This window comes from Hemiscyllium ocellatum, chromosome 8 (genome assembly GCF_020745735.1).
Source record: "Hemiscyllium ocellatum isolate sHemOce1 chromosome 8, sHemOce1.pat.X.cur, whole genome shotgun sequence".
NCBI lineage: Eukaryota > Metazoa > Chordata > Chondrichthyes > Orectolobiformes > Hemiscylliidae > Hemiscyllium > Hemiscyllium ocellatum.
This window is the reverse complement of record NC_083408.1, coordinates 69461360-69484268: the sequence shown is the minus strand read 5'-3', so window position 1 is coordinate 69484268 and position 22909 is coordinate 69461360. Positions and strand designations below refer to the sequence as shown.

General features: G+C 47.7%; 1 protein-coding gene across 1 annotated transcript in view; it reads left to right on the top strand.

Moving 5' to 3' along the window:
- The first annotated feature begins 1618 nt into the window (after positions 1 to 1618).
- Positions 1619 to 22909, top strand: part of LOC132818187 (involucrin-like) — a 34985-nt gene continuing 13694 nt past the window's right edge. The window contains exon 1 of the mRNA XM_060828966.1: positions 1619 to 1703. The gene's annotated coding sequence lies outside the window, so the exon portion shown is untranslated. The remainder of the gene's footprint in view (positions 1704 to 22909) is intronic.

Genomic DNA, 22909 nt, shown 5'->3' with positions numbered 1-22909 from the left:
GGAGACCAGAATTGCACACAATATTCCAACAGTGGCCTAACCAGCATCCTATACAGCTGCAATATGACTTCCCAACTCCTGTACTCAATACTCTGACCAATAAAGGAAAGCATACTAAACACCTTCTTCACTATCCTAGCTACCTGTGACTGCTTTCAAGGAGCTATGAACCTGCACTGTAAGGTCTCTTTGTTCAGCAACACTCCACAGGACCTTACCATTAAGTGTATACGTACTGACTTTGATTTCCCAAAATGCAGCATCTCACGTTTATCTGAATTAAACTCCATCTGCCACTCCTCGGCCCATTGGTCCATCTGATCAAGATCCTGTTGTACTCTGAGGTAACCTTCTTGGCTGCCCATTACATCTCCAATTTTGGTGTCATCTGCAAACTTACTAACCATACCTTCTATGTTCACTTCCAAATTATTTACATAAGTGACGAAAAGCAGTGAACTTCTATAGATAAATTTGATCCTATCAGACATCAATCTTTCTGTTATCACTGTTCACTGAAGCACATCACAGCAGAAGTAAACTTATAAGTTTAAACTTCTGAACTGGATGAGGGGGGAGTGAAGTACAAATATTTTATTTCACAATTAATGAAATATTTAACAACATGAAGGACAGTCAATTAGGTTCATTGATGTCATCTCCTATAGGGGGTGCTGCTGTCAGTTCCTTCATCCTTAAGCAGACTGTTTGACCACTAACATGGTGCAAGTACATTAACTTTATTGAGAAGTTCTTTTCCTCCGTCCCAATTTTCTGCCCTTGTCAGTCAGGCCTGATCTTTTTAATGACTTTTTCATTCCAGCACAGTTCGTAGCTTTATCCTCTGTAGCCCAAATTCCAGGCATGTTTAAGCAGAAAATCAGGGAAAAGGTCAAATAATTATTTTTGTTTAATTGGCTGACATTTTTACAAGGTACAGTACTAGATAGCATTGGTTTACTTGTTGCAGACATTGCAAGCACAGCAACTCAACATTGATCCCCTGCACAATTTGTTTTGCGCAGATATTTCGGGGGAGAGGAGTCAGAAATTTTATGTCCTATATTAAATCTAAAAATGATTTGATGAGATTTTATTTTCCTGCTTTGTTTTGCTCTGAGAAACATGCATTTTCCCTTAATCTCTCTGTTGGATGTTCCCCCACATAAAATACAAGTTGTGATTTATTTCATGGCATTACATACATCTGAGTGTCATGAAGTTCACTTTAAATGGTGCTTGGAAGCCACCCTCTTATGTTTACAGCAGTTTTCTTTGCGATTAACAATAGAAATTAGCAAAAGAAATTGCTGTTAGCAGACCATGACATAAATTGCTTGGGAGGCTCTCATCCTCCTGTAAAAACTCACATGCGATTTATTTTAAGATAATGATTTAAGTGTGTGTGTGCGTGCGTGCGCGTGTATGTATGTGTGTGTGTGTATGTGTATGTGTGTATCTGTGTGTGTGTATGTGTATATGTGTATTGGTGTGTATGTGTATGTGTATGTGTGTATCTCTGTCTGTGTGTGTGCGTGCGTATAAAAAAAACTCCGTGATGGTTTACTCTGGAAATGTTTTTTCTTAATGTAAGTTTGTAGCTCTTTCCCAATTGGAAGTAGTGCTTTATCCTCCACTGTCCACTTCAATTAACATAATGACAACTTATGCAATCCTGTCACCACATTGCAGAAGTATGGAAGGTAAGATTGAGCACAGTTTAGCTATTCTGAAATGAAGTTTATTTGTTTTGTATTATATTTCCATTTTCTGTAGTAATTGGTAGCTGGTAATAGCTCATGCATTCTGAGGTTTGAAACAGGTTTTCTGCATTTCCTATGATTTTGCCAAATCTTAACCACATTTAAATTTCTTTTGAATACAATGTGCCTCTTGCCAACAATGCAGTTGGGTTTGGCAAGCTTTGTTTCTTGAAAAATGAAGAAATTATAAAGATTAGTTTTCATCAAAAACATTTTAGTCTAAAGCCTGTTTTTTCTCAATGAACCATTGTGTCCTTCTGTCATTTTTCATTTCAGTTGTACTTTAATTCATTACAGACTGGGTAACCATGCTAACATCTCCTGTGTTTGACTGTGGCTCAGATCTTTCTCTTTATTGTGATGGTTTATACTCTAAATCAATCCAATACCACTTGTTCTCATACCCAAGCTATGTCAATAGTCAAAAGCTGAGTCAGTTGTACAGGAAGTTGTACTGAAGGAAAAATCCAGTGTAATTTTTTTAACTGACCTCTCAAGAAAGTGCTGCCATAATTTGAACCAGCCATGATGTCAAGGAGCGAAAAGGACTACACTGGCTCCTATGTCTTTAACCTTTATTAGTTAATCAAATGAAGATAGCAACATCAAATGGTTTCAGAAATGGAATTGATTTGTTTTAATTTTGAAGTTGGCTGTTTTTCTTTAATTAATCAGAATTCAAAGTGAAATGCCAAGATCCAAGGTTTGAGTCATACAACAAGGACACAGACCCTTTGGTCCAATCCGCCCACACCAACCAGACAGGTCAATCTGACTGTGTCCCATTTGCCAGCAAATCCCTCCAAACCCATCCAGATGCCTTATAAATGTTGTAATGGTACCAGCCTCCACCACTTCCTCTGGCAGCTCATTCCATACATGCACCACCCTCTGCTTGAAACATTTACCTCTCAAGTCCCTTCTAAATCTTTCCCCTCTCACCTTAAACCTACGTAATGTACATATAAGTGATCTGGAGAAAAATGTAGGTGGTCTGATTTGCAAATTTGAGGATGACATCAAAAGTGGTGGAGTTGCAAATAGTGAGGGGGTTTGTCAAAGCATCCAATGGGGATAAAGACAGATTGCAGATTTCGGCAGAGAAATGGCAGATAGAGTTTAACTGGACAAATGTGAGCCAATGCATTTTGGAAGATTAAATTATACAATAAAAGATTGGGACCTTAAGGACATTTAAATACAGAGGGATCTGGGCACACAGATGCACAGCACTGTGAACGGGGCAACACAGCTGGCCAAGAAGGCAAACAGCACGATTGCCTCCACTGGCCAGGGCACTGAATATAAAAGTTATTGTTATAGCTGTCAAAAACATTAGTTCGGCCACATTTGGAATATTAAATGCATAAGGATGAGGATGCTTTGAAGAGGGTGTAGAGAATGTTAACCAGGACATTACCTGTCTGGAGGGTTTAGATATGAGAAGGGGTTGGATAATATAACAAGATGGCAGCGGACTAAGACGCTCCAGCCAGAGCTCCTCTGCTCTACCCATTCTGCTGTTTTCGTTCCTTCTTTTTCTCCTTTTCTCTTTTCTCCTTTCGGTGTTAGAGGAATGGAGGAGCTAGTGAGCACAGGAGGTGAAACATGGAGCCGTGACAAGCCTGGGGGAGGGTAAGCAATCCCGGATCAGTGGTTGGCAGGAGTAGCAGCTCGCACAAGGAAGCAGTCCCGGAGTAGCAGCTCGCACAGGGAAGCAGTCCCGGAGTAGCAGCCGATACGGGGAAGCTGTCCTGGAGTAGCGGCCGACATAGGGAAGCAGTCCTGGAGTAGCAGCCGATACGGGGAAGCAGTCCCGGAGTAGCAGCCGATATGGGGAAGCAGTCCCGGAGTTGCAGCTGGGACGAGGAAGCAGTCCCAGAGTAGCGGCTGATACCATGAAGCAGACCTGGAATAGCAGCCGGCACGGGGAAGCAGTCCCGGAGTAGCAGCCGACACGGGGAAGCAGTCCTGGAATAGCAGCCGATACGGGGTAGCAGTCCCGGAGTAGCAGCCGGCATGGAGAAGCAGTCCCGGAGTAGCAGCCGGTGTGGGGAAGCAGTCTTGGAGTAGCAGATGGGACAGGGAAGCAGACCCGGAGTAGCAGCCGGGACAGGGAAGCAGACCTGGAGGAGCAGACAGCACGGGGAAGCAGTCCCGGAGTAGCGGCCAATATGGGGAAGCAGTCCCGGAGTGGCAGACGGCACGGGGAAGCAGTCCCGGAGTACTGGCCGGAGTGGGGAAGCAGTCCTGGAATAGCAACCGATACAGGGAAGCAGTCCCGGAGTAGCGACCGGTGTGGGGAAGCCGTCCCGGAGTAGCAGTCGATACGGGAAAGCAGTGCCGGAGTAGCAGCCGGGACAGGGAAGTAGTCCCGGAGTAGCGGCCGGTGTGGGGAAGCCGTCCCGGAGTAGCAGCCGATATGGGAAAGCAGTGCCGGAATAGCAGCCGATACAGGGAAGCAGACCCGGAGTAGCAGCCGACATGGGGAAGACGTCCCGGACTAGCAGCCGATACGGAGAAGCAGTCCCGGAGTAGCAGCCGGGACAGGGAAGCAGTCCCGGAGTAGTGGCCGGTGTGGGGCAGCAGTCCCAGAGTAGCAGCCGACACAGGGAAGCAGTCCCAGAGTAGGAGCCGATATGGGGAAGCAATCCTGGATTAGCAGCTGGCACGAGGAAGCAGTCCTGGAAAGGCAGCCGATATGGGGAAGCAGTCCCGGAGTAGCAGCCGGCACGGGGAAACAGTCCTGGAAAGACAGCCGATATGGGGAAGCAGTCCCGGAGTAGCAACCGACACGGGAAGCAAGCCCGGAGTAGCAGCCGACACGGGGAAGCAGCCCCGGAGTAGCAGCCGACATGGGGAAGCAAGCCCGGAGTAGCAGCCGACATGGGGAAGCAGCCCCGGAGTAGCAACCGACACGGGGAAGCAGCCCCGGAGTAGTGGCCGGTGCGGGGAAGCGATCCCCGAGTAATGGCTGGTGTGTGGTATCAATCCCAGAGTAATGGTCGGTGTGGGGAAGCAGTCCCAGAGTAACGGCCGGTGTGGGGAAGCAGACCTGGAGTAGCGGCCTGTGTGAGGAAGCAGTGCCGGAGTAATGGCCGGTGTGGGGAAGCAGACCTGGAGTAGCGGCTGGTGTGGGGAAGCAGTCCCGGAGTAACAGCTGGTGTAGCAAAGCAGTCCCAGAGTAATGACCGGTGTGGGGAAGCAGTCCCGGAGTAACGGCCGGTGTGGGGAAGCAGTCCCGGAGTAGCAGCCAACATCGGGAAGCAGTCCTGGAGTAGCAGCCGGCATGGGGAACCAGTCCCGGAGTAGCAGCTGAAACGGGGAAACAGTCCCGGCGTAGTGGCTGGTGCGGGGAAGCGGTCCCCGAGTAATGGCCGGTGTAGGGAAGCAGTCCCAGAGTAGCAGCCGATAGGGGGAAGCAGCCCCGGAGTAATGGTTGGTGTGGAAAATCAATCCCGGAGTAATGGCTGGCGTGGGGAAGCAATCCCAGAGTAGCGGCCGATACGGTGATGCAGTCCCGGAGTAGCAGCCGGGACAGGGAAACAGTCCCAGAGTAGGAGCCGACGGGGGAAGCAGTCCCGGAGTAGCAGTGGCCCGGGGAAGCAGTCCCGGAGTGGCAGCCAACACGGGGAAGCAGTCCCGGAGTAGGGCCGGTATGGTGAAGCAGTCCTGGAATAGCGGCCTAAACAGGGAAGCAGTCCCGGAGTAGCAGACGACACGAGGAAGCATCCCGGAGTAGTGGTCGAAACGTGGAAACAGTCCCGGAGTAGCAACCGATACGGGGAAGCAGTCCTGGATTAGCAGCCGGCACGTGGAAGCAGTCCTGGAGTAGCGGCCGGTGTAGGGAAGCTGTCCCGGAGTAACGGACAGTGTTGGGAAGCAGACCCGACTAATGGTCAGTGTGGGAAAGCAGTCCCAGAGTAATGGCCGGTGTGGAGTAGCAGACCTGGAGTAGCGGCCGTTGCGGGGAAGCGGTCCTGGAGTAGCGGCCGATAGGGGGAAGCAGCCCCGGAGTAATGACCGGTGTGTGGCATCAATCCCGGAGTAATGGCCGGTTTGGGGAAGCATCCCGGAGTAGCTGCCGGTGTGGGGAAACAATCCTGGAGTAATGACTGTTTTGGGAAACCAGACTCGGAGTAATGGCCAATGTGGGGTAGTGGTCCCGGAGAAGCGGCAGGTGTGGGAAAGCAGACCCGGAATAGCGGCCGGTGCGGGAAAGCAGTCCCGGAGTAATGGTCGGTGTGGAAAATCAATCCTGGAGTAATGGCTGGTGTCAGGAAGCAGTCCTGAAGTAGAGGCTGACGCGGGGAAGCAATCCCAGAGTAACGGCTGGTGCAGAGAATCAGTCCTGGAGTAGCGACCGGCACTGGGAAGCAGACTTGGAGTAGCAGCCGATGAGGGGAAGCAGTCCCGGAGTAGCAGCCGACACAGGGAAGCAGTCCCGAGGTAGCAGATAACACGGGGAAACGCTCCCGGAGTAGCAGCCGACACGGGGAATCAGTCCTGGAGTAATGGCTGGTGTGTGGTATAAATCCCAGAGTAACGGCCGGTGTGGAGAAACAGTCCTGGAGTCACAGCCGGTGTGGGGTAGCAGTCCCGGAGTAATGGCCGGTGTGGGGAAGCAGTCCCAGAGTAATGGCTGGTGTGGGGAAGCAGTCCCGGAGTAACGGCTGGTGTGGGGAAGCAGTCCCGGAGTAATGGTCGGTGTGGAAAACCAAGCCCAGAGTACTGGCTGGGTGGGGAAGCAGTCCCGGAGTAACAACTGACACGGAGAAACAGTCCTGGAATAGCAGCTGACACAGGGAAGCAGACCTGGAGGAGCAGCCGAAACGGGGAAGCAGTCCCGGAGTAACAACTGACACGGAGAAACAGTCCTGGAATAGCAGCTGACACAGGGAAGCAGTCCCGGAGTAGCAGCCAACGCGGCGAAGCAGTCCCGGCGTAGCGGCTGACATGGGGAATCAGTCCTGGAGTAGCCCCAGAGTAATGGCTGGTGTGTGGTATCAATCCCGAAGTAATGGCCGGTGTGGGGAAACAGTCCCGGAGTCACGGCCGGTGTTGGGAAGCAGACCAGGAGTAATGGCCGGTCTGGGAAAGCAGTCCCGGTGTAGTAGCCGACAGGGGGAAGCAGTCCTGAAATAGTGGCTGGTATGGGGATGCAGACCTGGAGGAGCAGCCAGCACGGGGAAGTAGTCCCAGAGTAGCGGCCGATATGGGGAAACAGTCCCGGAGTAATGGCTGGTGTGTGGTATCAATCCCGGAGTAATGGCCGGTGTGTGGTATCAATCCCGGAGTAATGGCCGGTGTGGGGAAACAGTCCCGGAATAATAGCCAGTGTGGGGTATCATACCCGGAGTAGCGGCCGGTGTGGGGAAGCAGACCCGGAGTCATGTCCGGTGTGGGGAAGCAGTCCCAGAGTAATGGCTGGTGTGGCGAAGAAGCCCCGGAGTAATGGCCGGTGCGTGGTATCAATCCCGGAGTAATGGCCGGTGCGTGGTATCAATCCCGGAGTAATGGCCGGTGCGTGGTATCAATCCCGAAGTAATGGCCGGTGTGGGGAAGCAGGCCCAGAGTAATGGCCGGTGTGGGGAAACTGTCCTGGAGTAGCAGCCGATTCGGGGAAGCAGCCCTGGAGTAATGGCTGGTGTGGGGAAGCAGTCCTGGAGTAGCGGCCGATGTAGGGAAGCTGTCCCGGAGTATCAGCCGATAGGGGGAAGCAGCCCCGGAATAATGGCCGGTGTGGGATATCTATCCCAGAGTTAATGGCTGTTGTGGGGAACCAGACTCAGAGTAATGGCCAATGTGGGGTAGCAGTCCCGGAGTAGCGGCTGGTGTGGGGAAACAGACCCGGAGTAGCAGCCGACATGAGGAAGCGGTCCTGGAGTAGCGGCCATTGCGGGGAAGCGGTCCTGGAGTAGCGGCCGATAGGGGGAAGCAGTCCCGGTGTAATGGCCGGTGTGTGGCATCAATCCTGGAGTAATGGCCGGTGTGGTGAAGCAGTCCCGGAGTAATGGTCGGTGTGGAAAATCAATCCTGGAGTAATGGCTGGTGTCAGGAAGCAGTCCCGAAGTAGAGGCTGACATGGGGAAGCAATCCCAGAGTAGCGGCTGGTGCGGGGAATCAGTCCTGGAGTAGCGGCCGGCACTGGGAAGCAGACTTGGAGTAGCAGCTGATTAGGGGAAGCAGCCGGTGTGGGGTAGCAGTCCCGGAGTAGCGGCCGGTGTGCGGAAGCAGACCTGGAGTAATGGCTGGTGTGGGGAAGAAGTCCCAGAGTAATGGCCGGTGTGGAGTAGCAGACCTGGAGTAGCGGCTGGTGTGGAGAAGCAGACCCAGAGTAGTGGCCGTGTGGGGAAGCAGTCCCGGAGTAATGGTCGGTGTGGAAAACCAATCCCGGAGTACTGGCTGGCATGGGGAAGCATTCCCGGCGTAGCAGCCGACATGGGGAATCAGTCCTGGAGTAGCCCCAGAGTAATGGCTGGTGTGTGGTATCAATCCCGAAGTAATGGCCGGTGTGGGGAAACAGTCCCGGAGTCACGGCCGGTGTTGGGAAGCAGACCAGGAGTAATGGCCGGTCTGGGAAAGCAGTCCCAGAGTAATTGCCGGTGTTCGGAAGCCGACCCGGAGTAATGACCGGTGTGGGAAAGCAGTCCCAGAGTAATGGCCGGTGTGGTTTAGCAGACCTGGAGTAGCGGCTGGTGTGGGGAAGCAGACCCAGAGTAGCAGCTGACACAGGGAAGCAGTCCCGGAGTAGCAGCCGACACAGGGAAGCAGTTCTGGAGTAGGAGCCGGTGTGGGGAAGCAGTCCCGGAGTAGCAGCCGACATGGGGAAGCATCCCCGGAGTAATGGCTGGTGTGGGGCAGCAGTCCCGGAGTAGCGGCCGGTGTAGGGAAGCTGTCCCGGAGTAGCAGCCGATTCGGGGAAGCAGCCCCGGAATAATGGCCGGTGTGGGGAAGCAATCCCGAGTAGCAGCCAACATGGGGACGCAGTCCTGCAGTAGCAGCCGACACCGGGAATCAGTCCTGGAATATTAGCCGGCATGGGGAAGCAGTCCTGGAGTAGCAGCCGGCATGGGGAAGCAGTCTCGGAGTAGCAGCCGATAGGGGGAAGCAGCCCCGGAATAATGGCCGGTGTGGGATATCTATCCCAGAGTTAATGGCTGTTGTGGGGAACCAGACTCAGAGTAATGGCCAATGTGGGGTAACAGTCCCGGAGTAGCAGCTGGTGTGGGGAAACAGGCCCGGAGTAGCAGCCGACATGAGGAAGCGGTCCTGGATTAGCGGCCGTTGCGGGGAAGCGGTCCTGGAGTAGCGGCCGATAGGGGGAAGCAGTCCCGGAGTAATGGCCGGTGTGGGGAAGCAGTCCCGGTGTAATGGCCGGTGTGGGGAAGCATCCCGGAGTAGCGGCCGAGTGGGGAAACAGTCCTTGGAGTAATGGCTGTTTTGGGGAACCAGACTCGGAGTAATGGCCAATGTGGGGTAGCAGTCCCGGAGAAGCGGCAGGTGTGGGAAAGCAGTCCCGGAGTAATGGTCGGTGTGGAAAATCAATCCTGGAATAATGGCTGGTGTCAGGAAGCAGTCCTGAAGTAGAGGCTGACGCGGGGAAGCAATCCCAGAGTAGCGGCTGGTGCGGGGAATCAGTCCTGGAGTAGCGGCCGGCACAGGGAAGCAGGCTTGGAGTAGCAGCCGACACAGGGAAGCAGTCCCGGGGTAGCAGATAACACGGGGAAATGCTCCCGGAGTAGCAGCCGACACGGGGAATCAGTCCTGGAGTAGTAGCCAGCAAGGGGAAGCAGACTTGGAGTAGCAGCCGGTGTGGGGAAACAGTCCCGGAGTCACGGCCGGTGTGGGGAAGCAGACCAGGAGTAATGGCTGGTCTGGGAAAGCAGTCCCAGTGTAATTGCCGGTGTGCGGAAGCAGACCCGGAGTAATGGCCGGTGTGGGAAAGCAGTCCCAGAGTAATGGCCGGTGTGGAGTTGCAGACCTGGAGTAGCGGCTGGTGTGGGGAAGCAGACCCAGAGTAGCAGCTGACACGGGCAAGCAGTCCCGGAGTAGCAGCCGACACAGGGAAGCAGTCCTGGAGTAATGGCCGGTGTGTGGTATCAATCCCGGAGTAATGGTCGGTGTGGGGAAGCATCCCGGAGTAGCGACCGGTGTGGAGAAACAGTCCCGGAGTAATGGCCAGTGTGGGGTATCAATCCCGGAGTAACGGCCGGTGTGGGGAAGCAGACCCGGAGTCATGTCCGGTGTGGGGAAGCAGTCCCAGAGTAATGGCCGGTGTGGGGAAGCAGTCCCAGAGTAATGGCTGGTGTGGGGAAGCAGACCCAGAGTAACGGCCGGTGTGGGGAAGCAGTCCCAGAGTAATGGCTGGTGTGGGGAGCCTGCCCTGTGCAGGGTAGGTGCTGTGAGTGAGTCCCAGAGTAGTGGCTATTATGAGGAGGGAGGTCAGAAAGGGCAAGCAGTCCTGGAGGAAACATACCCAGGAGCAGCTGGGACTTGGTGCAGAGAGGACTTTGTGGCTTGGGGCAGAGGAGGGATGGTTGTTAGACTGTGGTCTGGCACAGACAGTGCTGAGCTCCCACCGTGTCATGTTTATGTGTAATTTGTTTATCTGACAGTAATGTCAATCCTTTAACTATGCCTCATTTCCGATTTTTCTTTAAACACTGTAAAGTATTACAACTAATTTTATTTTTTATTCCTCTTTTTGAGTCTAAGATTTGTTCCTATGCACTTGTATGTAAGATTGCGCCATAAAAGGCAGCATTGCAAAACTTTTCACTGTACCCCTGTACTTCTGTACTTGAGTACACATGACAATAAAAGATATTCTAATTCTAGTTCTCAAGTTGGACTGTTTTCACTGGGAAAATGGAGGCTGAGTGGGCAAAATTATGACAGGCCTAGATAGGATGGAAGGTGAGAAGCTTTATCCCAGGACAGAAAGGTCAACTAAAGAGGGCACAGGTCCAAGTCAAGAGGGGAAAGGTTTAGGGGAACAGTGTGGGGAGAGTGGTGTGCATCTGGAATACACTCCCAGTGGAGGTGGCTTTTTGGAACAGCTTGTCATGGAGCCCACAAGGGAGCAGGCTGTTCTGGACCGAGTGCTATGTAATGAACCAGACTTTATAAAAAATCTTAAAGTAAGGGGACACGTAGGAAGCAGCGATCATAATATGGTAGAGTTTGCAGTTTGAAAGAGAGAAGGCAAAGTCGGATGTAATGGTGTTACAGTTAAATAAAGGTAATTATGAGGGCATGAGAGAGAGGAACTGACGAAAATGGACTGGAAGCAGAGCCTAGCGGGGAAGACAGTAGAGCAAAAATGGCAAGAGTTTATGGGTATAATTGAGGACACTGCACATAGATTCATCCCCCAGAAAAGAAAGATTATCCAGGGAAGGATTAGACAGCCATGGCTGACAAAGGAAGTCAGGAAATGTATTAAAGAAAAAGAGAGATCCTGTAAAGTGGCCAAGAGTAGTGGGAAATCAGAAGATTGGGAAGGCTACAAAAACAAACAGAGGATAACAAAGAGAGAAATAAGGAAGGAAAGGATCAAATATGAAGGTAGGCTTGCCAGTAATATTAGAAATGATAGTAAAAGTTTCTTTCAATGCATAAGAAACAAATGACAGGCAAAAGTAGACATTGGGCCACTTCAAACTGATACTGAAAGCCGAGTGATGGGAGATAAGGAAATAGTTGGAGAACTTAATAAGTACTTTGCATCAGTCTTCACAATGGAAGACATGAGTAATATCCCAACAATTAAAGGGAGTCAGGGGGCTGAGTTGAGTATGGTTGCCATTACAAAAGAGAAAGTGCTAGAAAAGCTAAAAGGTCTTAAAATTGATAAATCTCCTGGCCCTGATGGGCTACATCCTAGAGTTCTGAGGGAGGTGGCTGAGGAAATAGCAGAGGCGTTGGTTGAGATCTTTCAAAAGTCACTGGAGTCAGGGAAAGTCCTGGTTGATTGGAAGATCGCTCTTGTAACCCCCTTGTCAAGAAAGGATCAAGACAAAAGATGGAAAATTATAGGCCAATTAGCCTAACCTCGGTTGTTGGTAAAATTCTAGAATCCATCATTAAAGATGAGGTTTCTAAATTCTTGGAAGAGCAAGTGTCGGATTAGAACAAGTCAACATGGATTTAGTAAGGGGAGGTCATGCCTGACAAACCTGTTGAAATTCTTTGAAGAGGTGACAAGTAGGTTAGACCAGGGAAACCCAGTGGATGTGGTCTATCTAGACTTTCAAAAGGCTTTTGATAAAGTGCCTCACAGGAGGCTGCTGAGCAAGGTGAGGGCCCATGGTGTTTGAGGTGAGCTACTGGTATGGATTGAGGATTGGCTGTCTGACAGAAGGCAGAGAGTTGGGATAAAAGGTTCATTTTCGGAATGGCAGCCCATTTTCGGAATGGTGTCCCGCAGGGTTCAGTGTTGGGGTCGCAGCTGTTCACGTTATATATTAATGATCTGGATGAAGGGAGTGGGGGCATTCTAGCGAAGTTTGCTGATGATATGAAGTTAAGTGAACAGGCAGGTAGTGCTGAGGAAGTGGGGAGGCTGCAGAAGGATCTAGACAGTTTGGGAGAATGGTCCAGGAAATGGCTGATGGAATTCAATGTGAGCAAATGCGAGGTCTTGCACTTTGGAAAAAAAGAATACAAGCATGGACTACTTTGTAAACGGTGAGAAAATTCATAAAGCCAAAGTACAAAGGGATCTGGGAGTGCTAGTCAAGGATTCTGTAAAGGTAAACATGCAGGTTGAGTCCGTGATTAAGAAAGCGAATGCAATGTTGTCATTTATCTCAAGGGGGTTGGAATATAAAAGCACCGTTGTGCTACTGAGACTTTATAAAGCTCTGGTTAGGCCCCATTTGGAGTACTGTGTCCAGTTTTGGTCCCCACACCTCAGGAAGGACATACTGGCACTGGAGCGTGTCCAGCGGAGATTCACACGGATGATCCCTGGAATGGTAAGTCTAACATACGAGGAATGGCTGAGGATCCTGGGATTGTATTCATTGGAGTTTAAAAGATTAAGGGGAGTTCTATTAGAAACTTACAAGATAATACATGGCTTGGAAAGGGTGGACGCTACGAAATTGTTTCCGTTAGGCGAGGAGACTAGGACCCGTGGACACAGCCTTAGAATTAGAGAGGGTAAATTCAGAAGAGAAATGCGGAGACATGTCTTCAGCCAGAGAGTGGTGGGCCTGTGGAATTCATTGCTGGAGAGTGCAGTGGAGGCCGGGACGCTAAATGTCTTCAAGGCAGAGATCGATAGATTCTTGATGTCACAAGGAATTCAGGGCTATGGGGAGAATGTGGGTAAGTGGAGTTGAAATGCCCATCAGCCATGATTGAATGGCGGAGTGGATTCGATGGGCTGAATGGCCTTACTTCCACTCCTATATCTTATGGTCTTATAGGTGGTGGAAGCAGGTACATTTTGTTCGGCAATGCTCCCTAAGGCCCACCATGAACTGTATAAATCCAGCCCCTGGTTGGCCTTACCTCCATAATCATGGAGTGATTTGAGAGGCCCACATCAACTGCAGTCTTCCTGCCTGCCTCGATCCCCTGCAATTTGTCTACCGGCATAACAGGTCCACAGCGGAGTCTATACTCTTAGCCCTGCACTCATCCCTAAAACATCTGGACAACAAGGACACCTATGTCAGACTCCTGCTCATCGACTATAGCCCCGCCTTCAACACCATAATTCCTTCCAGACTGATCTCAAAATTCCAAGGTCTAGGTCATGGCTCCACCCTCTGTAATTGGATCCTCAGCTTCCTCACCCACAGACTGTAATCAGTGAAGATAGACAACTGCACATCATCCATGATAACACTCAACACTGGAGCTGTTCCAAGGATGCACTCTCAGCCCCCTACTGTCCTCATGCACCCATGACTGTGTAGACAAATTCCAAATGAATGCCATTTCCAAGTTTGCTGACAACACCACCATGATCGGATGGATATCAAACAATGATGAGTCAGAACACACAAAGGAACGATGGCTTGGTGGCGTTGTGCAATGGGAACAACGTCTCTCTCAAAGAACTGATCATTGATTTCCGAAAGAAAGGAGGAGGACATGTCCCCATTTACATCAACAGAGCTGAGGTTCAGAGGGTGGAGAATGTCAAGTTCCCTGGAGTGACAATAACAGACAACCAATCCTGGATTTCTCACATCAATGCAATGGTCAAAAAGACACAACAACACCTCTTCTTCCTCAGGCAGCTCAGGAAGTTTGCCATGTCCATAAAGATCTTCGTCAATCTTTACAGATGCACTATAGAAAGCATACTGTCCGAGTGCATAAAGACCTGGCATGGCAACTGCTCTGGCCAGGACTGTAAGAAACCACAGAAGGTTGTGTGTACAGGCGGGCCATCAGGGAAGCCAACCTTCCATCCAGCGACACCATTTACACCTGTCGTTGCTGTAGAAAGGCTACCAACATCATCAAAGATCCATCCCGCCCCAGTAATGCACTCCTTCAGGTAGAAGATACTGAAGCTTGAACCACGCACTAGCAGGTTAAAGAACAGCTTCTTCCCTGTCATTATTAGACTAATGAATGGATTCTCTAGCTTCAAATCATATTGATCTTGTTAATTCATCTTGCCTCGCACACATCCTGTGTGGTGTAACCTGTATGCCTCACTCTGTCCAAGTTTGTTTCACCCTATGACCTGTCTGTCACTGCTTATTATGATCTATCTGTACTGCCCACAAACAAAGCTTTTCACTGTACTGTACTTAGGAACACATGACATTAAATTATATCAATCAAGCAATCAAAATGTAGCACCTCACATTCATTCAAACTAAACTCCATTGCCATTCCTCGGTCCATTAGCCCATCTGATTAAGATCCCAGTGTGCTCTGAGATAATCTTCTTTGCTGTCCACTACACCTCCAATTTTGGTGTTATCTGGAAAACTTTCAAACTATACCTCCTATATTCACATCCAAATCATTTATATAAATGACAACAAGTAGTGGACCCAGCACTGTTCGTTGTGGCAACCACTGGTCACAGGCCTCCAGCCCTCCACCACCACTCTTTGTCACCTATCTTAGAGTCAATTTTATATCCAAATGGCTAGCTCGCTCTCCCTATATTCTATGTGATCTAACTTTGCTAACCATTCTACCATGTGCAACCTTGTAGAAGGCCTTACTGAAGCCCATATAGACAATGACCCATCGTTCTGCCTTCATCAGACTTCGTTGTCACTTCTTCAAAAAAACTCAATCATGTTAGTGAGACCCGATTTCCCACACACAAAGCCATGTTGACTTTCCTTGCCTTTCTAAGTACATGTAAATCCTGTCCCTCATAATCCCCTCCAAAGACTTACCCATCACTGATGTCAGGCTCAGTGGTCGACAGTTCCCTGGTTTTTCGTTACCACTTTTCTTAAATAATGGCACCGCGTTAGCCAGCCTCCAGTCTTCCAGCACCTCACCCGTAGCTATCAATGATACAAATATCTCAGCAAGGGGCCCAGCAATCACTTCCCTAGCTTCCCACAAAGTTATCTTATCTAGGATGGTAGTAAAATTGTGACTTCTAAGTTTAGCAATTCTGGTTAATGGAATTCTGGTTAGCCTGGAGTTCTGGGTGTGGGTCACCAGGATCAGCACAGGAACTGTGCAAGGACAGGACCAAGTGCAATTGATAGAGTCCCCATGCCACCATGAGCCCTGTTGCCTAGTTACATTCAGTGTCTTGAATTTGCATGCATTTTATTATGTCAGAATATACCCTCGGTGATATATTGGGTGTGGGCGTTTGCACTCCCTTTTTGATTTTCTTAAAAACTTCCTCCTCTGCTTTTGGTTGCACTTCAGTCCCGCGCTCCTGATCTTCGGGCACCCAGTACGGAAGAGGGAGGGCAGGTCTGCTCCTGGGCCTGGCCAAACTGGCCATAAACAGGTCCAGGCAGTGGGTGGCGGAGGTGGTCGTAAGGGCCGACTGCCTGTCCCTCTTCCACAGTTACGTTAGAGCCTGGGTGTCTCTGGAGAAGGAGCACGCGGTCTCCACCGACACCCTGGAGTTGTTCAGGGAGAGGTGGGCACCGCAGCAAGTGGAGTGCATTATTTCCCCCTCCAACTCTATTTTGATTTAATCTCTGCCCTCCCCTTCACTGTTTGATCACACAGCATTGCCCTTTGATGTGAAGGGCACTGCTTATCATTGACTACTCGGGTGTTTCCTTTCTTCCTGGTGGTGGAAATTGAATAAAGATTTGTGCATCTTGTGTCTTTCTCTGTGTCTCACATCTGCACACACACACACAACATGGGCGCTGGGGGAAAAAAAAAAGCACTACCGCAGTTAGGTGGTAGTGTGGGGTTAAAAAAAAAGTATATATATATATATATATATAATATATATATATATACCCTCGGTGAGGTCCATTCTGAACCAGGACTTCATTCCATTGTTTTTATTCCTTGGGTGCTTACATAGGTGTTCTAGTTTGGCATGGGTGGGAGGTTGGCTGGCTAACAGGAAGCAGGAGGCAGAATCTTGCCCGTTTTCAGTTAAGATGTTTCATCCAGTGCAATTTGTGGTGCCCAGTTGCCATGATACATAGCAGATTTTCTCACACATTCTTCACCACATTAATTATGGAACTGGGCACACTCACACCTCCTTGTGGAATCATAAGGTAGGAAAGGTGAAAGTGCCCGCCATTACAGGGACCTTTGAGCATTCAGGCCTCTAATTAAAAGCTCAGCTATACCTGACATAGACAATCAAGCCAAGGACTGTCTCACATGGTGTGATGCTGAAATATGGCCTAGAGGAAAGGAAGGTTCATTCCTCTCTTCTTGATCTGGGACCTGGAGGTGCTGGTAGATGGGATGGTGCTGGGGAGAAGGCCCATCCTTTTTCTTACACTCTCCCACAGGAGGCCACACCAGCAGACCAAGAGAACTTGGATCCAGATAGCAGCTTTATTTCAAGTGCAGGGTCAACATGAATGATGCCCTGTGCTCTCCAAATGTAAGTGCTACTGTTTTCCCATTGCTATTTCAGAGTCACAGGGCGTCCCACTGACTCTAATGCTGTCATTGCACATATTTCTCACCAAGACTTGTGGATTACAATGCTCGCCGCTGGATGCATATTTTACACTCAATGCGTTTCCACCACTTCATTTTCCTAAATTACTCATTCTTCCTGCTCTCTGCACGTCCTATTCTCTCAGTGGGAGCACTTCACCACTTCTCCTGCTCCTGCATCACCTCTAACTGCTCTTCCATCCACTTCCAACATGCTCAATCCCTCCCTCTGTGTCATTGCAAAAAGACTGGCTCATGACCAGGCCAAAAGATCCAAGACCAACATGGGGTGGGGGCAGAGATCAACCTCCATGATCCAAGTGAAGTGAAGATTCTTGAATTCGATGGAGAACAGGGTTATGATATCAGCCAATGTTATAACTGGACAGGTCAGATCCCAGACTGAAATCTGGCTTGGTATATTATGGTTCTCACTGAAACATAAGTGCAGAACACTCCAGATTTGCTTTTAACAATAAAACAGAATATATTAAGCAAATTAAATGAAGATAAAATGAATTAAACCAATTTACATGTCTCAAAAATTTAAAGGCTTTGAGCTATATGGCAAAACACAAAATCCTTTTGCGGCTTGCATAACAATTTTGCATCTACAGGGTTCATCCTAAACTGTGGTTTCAATTCAGTAGGCTGTTCTGGAGCCTTCATTCAGCTGAGCTTATATTTTCTTAGCTTCGAAAACACTCTTCAGGGTTTTAAACAAACATTTCTGATCTTGAACATATGGATGGATTTTAACTTTCAATATTATGGTAATCTCTTTCCTAACAGCCCTAACCACCTTCCTTTCTTAAGAGCGGTTATTTTATTCATCCAGCTTCAGCCAAAGCTTCTGCAAAAAAAAATCAAATTGAACTGAAAAGCTTTCCTTCCCAGGCCATGGGTGTTTCCCCTAATCAAAAGAAAAATAATCCATTCTTAACTTCTTAAACTGAATCAAATGCACAATTTTTGCTTTTGGTCACTTGTAAAATTCGCCCAATGTAACCAAATTCCTAATATCTTCCCCAAATGATTCTTCTCAGACTGTTTAAAAAAAAAGTTGCTGGTCTTGGACCTTTTTGGTCTGGTTATGGACCAATCCTCTTCCACCATGGCTACGGAAATACCTACAAATTAATCATGAAATGTCTTTAAACACACAGAAAACCCAAATGTCACTAGTTCAAAATTCAGGAATCAAAAATCAGTGAGAAATACAGATACAAAACACACATCTCACACTACACCTCTCCACAAAGAAGAATGAAAATGTATTTTTAAGAGGCATTGCTATTCCTCATCAAAATGATCTTAAGACTACATCTATGGCTCACTAACAGTACTAACATGTTGACACTAAACATACAATGAGTTATACAACAATCATGTTTGATATAAGTCCATCGGCACCAATGTGCTCTCAAGAAAGCATCTGCTATAGTGTTTTAGATTAGACTAGACTTACAGTGTGGAAACAGGCCCTTCGGCCCAACAAGTCCACACCGACCCGCCGAAGCGCAACCCACCCATACCCCTACATTTACCCCTTACCTAACACTACGGGCAATTTAGCTTGGCCAATTCACCTGACCCGCACATCTTTGGACTGTGGGAGGAAACCGGAGCACCCGGAGGAAACCCACGCAGACACGGGGAGAACGTGCAAACTCCACACAGTCAGTCGCCTGAGTCGGGAATTGAACCCGGGTCTACAGGCGCTGTGAGGCAGCAGTGCTAACCACTGTGCCACCGTGCCGCCCCTAGGCGCATGAATGATATTCAAATTATATGATTGGACAATAAAGCTCCAGTGAAATAGTAATTAATTCTTGTATAAGGTTCTCCAAGAAAATCAAATGATCATGGTCCTTACAAAGAACAGTGTCTTCCACCTAGTTGGTGACCTAAATGTAAAAATGATGTCGAGCCGGCAGTCGGCTCAATGTCTTCTTCACCATGGAATACTTTTGCTGACAGTCAGTCAGTTTCCTTCAAACAGAACTGACAGGCTATTCAAACCCCCACCTTCTCACATTGCAGTAAAAACTGTCCCCACACTGAGGTCCTTGACAATCAACAGCTAGTTTGAACATCTTTGAATAACTCTGCACAGCTAAAACCAATGCAGCTGTCAGCCCAGCTTTCATGTTTGCAAAGGCATTCAAACGTTCTGCCCTTTTCAACAATTTCGTTAAAGATGTAATGATAGTGTTGAAGTTTGGAACAAGCTTAATATAAAATGACCCATGCCAACATAACACGAAACGTCATATTTTGTCCTAGGTACAGGAATACCCAAAGTAGCCCGTACTTTCATCTCTGCAGATACAACATGCAGAATTAAAAGAAGTGCAAAGCCAGGGGTATTCATTTGTGAAGCATGCCTTACAGAGGTGAGCTCTAACTTCTGGAGCTTGATGAGGCATTATTCTGTTGTCTTCTCTTGGACAGCGCTCCTGAACTGAAGTTCTGAAGAGAAGTCATATCGTTCTCAAAGCATCAACTCTGTTTCTCTCTCCACAGATGCTAGCAGATCTGCTGAGTTTCCTCAGCTCTTTGTTTTTGTCGCAAGATTCCAATTTTGTTTTTATTTGTGAATGACTGGCAGTCTCTTCCTGTGACATATGTTCCCTCTGGTGTTGCTATCCCTCTAGCCTCTATGCTGACTCAGCCTCACTCTATTTCCATTGAGTCCCTTAAATGATTATTAACATCTCCACTTTACCACCAGAACCCACAATTTTAGAACTTTCCATGCTCTTGTTTCCTTGCTGTCCACTCATGTGGAGTTCAGAGTTCCTGTGGCTTATTTAAATCTATTTCCAGAGCTCTCAATCCCCCCAATTCACTGTGAGGTTTCATCCTACTGTCTTGAGTTTTCTATCACTGTCACCATTTCCCCAGCAAGCCAGCACAATGAAGCCAAAAGCCAAACATGAGTTGCCTGCTTTGCCCAAGAATCCATGGACTGCACTTTGATAAGACACCAGATCATTAAGGACAAAATTGCAGGACTGACTTGGCAGGATGGTCCAGATTGGTCATGGCCCACCCTTCAGACCAATGTCTCCAAGCAACCTGACTGAGCTACCTGCAATCCCTGGTCTGTTTGCATATGGCCCAATCCCGGACTGCCAGGACATAGCTCCCCGAATTCTGTTCGGATTAATAAACCAACTGACCATTGTCAAACCCCTAGGCTAGCATGGGATGGGCCCTTTGACTAACTGTGACACTACCCTTTGATTGACTATAATGCCCCTTGACCTCACTAAGAACTGCTCCACTTTGACTTTCAGACATGGCCATTTGCTTAAACCACATGCAGTGAGTCGGAAAGAAAACAAAAAGTGCTGAAGAAGTTCAACAGTGTCAGTGGAGAAAGAAACAAAATTGAATGTTTCAAGACCCATATCAGTCCCAAAAAGAGTCACATTAGACTCAAGATGTTAATGACATTCTTCTTTCCATAGATACTGCCAGGCATGCTGAGTTTCTTCAGCACTTTCTAGATTATAATAGGGGATATTTTCCTAATCGATCTGCTCAGAAATTACATTACAACCCTCTAGAGCAGTTTAGTCTCGAATGTAGGCCTCTTGACTTGGAGGTAGGGACACTACCACTCCATCATTCTGCCATGAGAACGCTCCTAACAGTAGATATTTGTAACCAACCTGTTCAGAGATGTTATTACACACCTCTGGACTAGGTGGGACTTGAACATGGGCCTCCTGGCTCAGACATGGGGAAAATACCACTGCACCACAAGAACCCTGGCCTCCTAACAATGGTCTTTTGTTCAATACCTTTAATCAATAGGTTCAGACATATTACGAAACACCTATGGAACAGATAGTACTTGGGCTCATTTCCCCCGACTCCCAACAGTGTTCTTTTCTTGATGATTTGATGCAGTTGGCGAGTATTACTTAGAGATTCACTTGAACGCTTAATAATTGGACAAACAAGATTGATAGTTCTTAGGTTCGGAGGTTTATATTTGCAATGCATAACTCTGAAAATAAAAAAAATGTAAAGATTGCCTCCAGTTTTAGCCTTCATCAATATTTTTTGGAGTACTACAATCTTCCTTGACATTTGTGAATTTAAATTGGAAACTAATATCAGCAGGAAGTGATGAAGTAATAGGATAATTGATACAGAATTTACTAAGTATTCAAACCATTGTATATAACCTTGACCTTGTCAGAGCCCGGGTGTCCCTGGAGAAGGAGCATGCAGTGTCCATCAACACCTCGAGATTTTCAGGGAGAGGTGGGCAGGGAGTGGAGTGTATTATATCCCCCCCCCCCCCCCCCCACCAACTCTATTTGATTTGATCCCTGCCCTCCCCCTCACTATTTGATGACGCAGCATTGCCCTTTGATGTGAAGGGCATTGCTTGCCACTGGCCACTTGGGTGTTTCCTTTCTTCCTGGTGGTGGAAAATGAATAAAGATTTGTAAACCTGTTGTCTTTCACTGTGTCTCACACCTGCAAAAAAAATACAACCTTGACCATGTGAATCGCTATTTGCAATCCATTTTCCTTTCACAGTTATGTTATGCAATAACATCTCAAACAGATTTTTGAGTAAAAGCCTAATGACTAAATGGATAGCATGGACTAAAATAATCACTAAAGGCCTTGGGCAGGATTTTCCCACTTCATCTTGAGGGTGAATCATGACAGCAGGGCTTTCGTGATTGTTGTGGAGAACAATTCTGAGATCTGTGTCTCCACTATCAACCCTAACTTGAATCATTCTTGGAATGGTTTTCACATCAGGCTGTCAATTATTGCCTGCTCTGCTGTAGAAATGTGACTTTTCAGACCTTCTTCAGTTTTCAAGGAATCAACTGATTCCATAGAGCCATGTGATTCACACCAGCTCAGAGGTGCCGGGACATAGTGGAGTTTGTGACTGAATGGTTATCTGTCTCTCCCCTTCCTCCCCCATCCCACCCCCCAGATAGTGAAAACCCAGCAGTGAGAGAGTAGAAAGCTTAGATCACTGTTTTAAATTGGGCAGTTCTTTCCCTTATCCTTTGTTTGGATATAAAGATTTAAATCTTTCAAGATGTAATGACTTCCACTGATCAGCTCCAAAGACTGGTTTTAATAATTGGACTAAAGTACTTAAAACCAAGGGCTAGAACTAAATCTGTCAGATTGATGTATGAGTGATCTCCCTATTGTGTACATTTAATGGCAGCATTAAGTACACTTTGAAAATTAGCAAAACAAATGCTCGTTATACACTTGGGATAATATGCTCATACATTGCCTACATTTTTCTAGCACCTAATTTCACTTCTCAGTTGTCATTTCCATCACTTTCCACATGCCTATAAACCGATACATTCTTTTCTAATTCCCAAGCATGGAGTAAATTCCAAACCTTAGCTGTTAAGCTTTGTTTTTGTTCAACTTTCACACTTACTTTCTCCACATTACACTGCTTCAGCCATGCCAGCCAGCAACTGACTTAACAATTCTTTCAAAACTCACAAAGGATGGAATTTAGATATATTGAAAACATTTGACCAAAGTAAGAGTGAAATGCTTACTTTAAGCTTGTATGTAAAGTAGCCGGAGAATTGAAATTTTGTTGAAGAAAATCCACCTCATCTGTAATGGTCAGAAACTTCAATCAGTCCATTCCCTTCATCAAAAACAAGTCTCATATGAATTTTATTTAAGCTAAGATGAGAAATCATATTGAAAGGAGGGGAAATTGGGTTCAGTTTTAAAATACAGGAGAAAGGAAATGTATAGGAATGTGACTAACTTGGACAGGACAAGTGGAAAATGGGAGGCATTTGTAGCATTAACAGAATAAAAGCAAGACTGAATGCCGGATGACAAGAAAATCAATTCAAATGCAACTTATCTCAGGCTGTTATATAAATGAAAATTGTCTGATCATCCACAGGAAGTTGGAGGGTGAGCATAAATTTAAAAAACAGTTTACCCAACAATTTTAGACAATGTCCTGAGATTATAATCACAAATAATTTTCAAAGCATAGAATACAA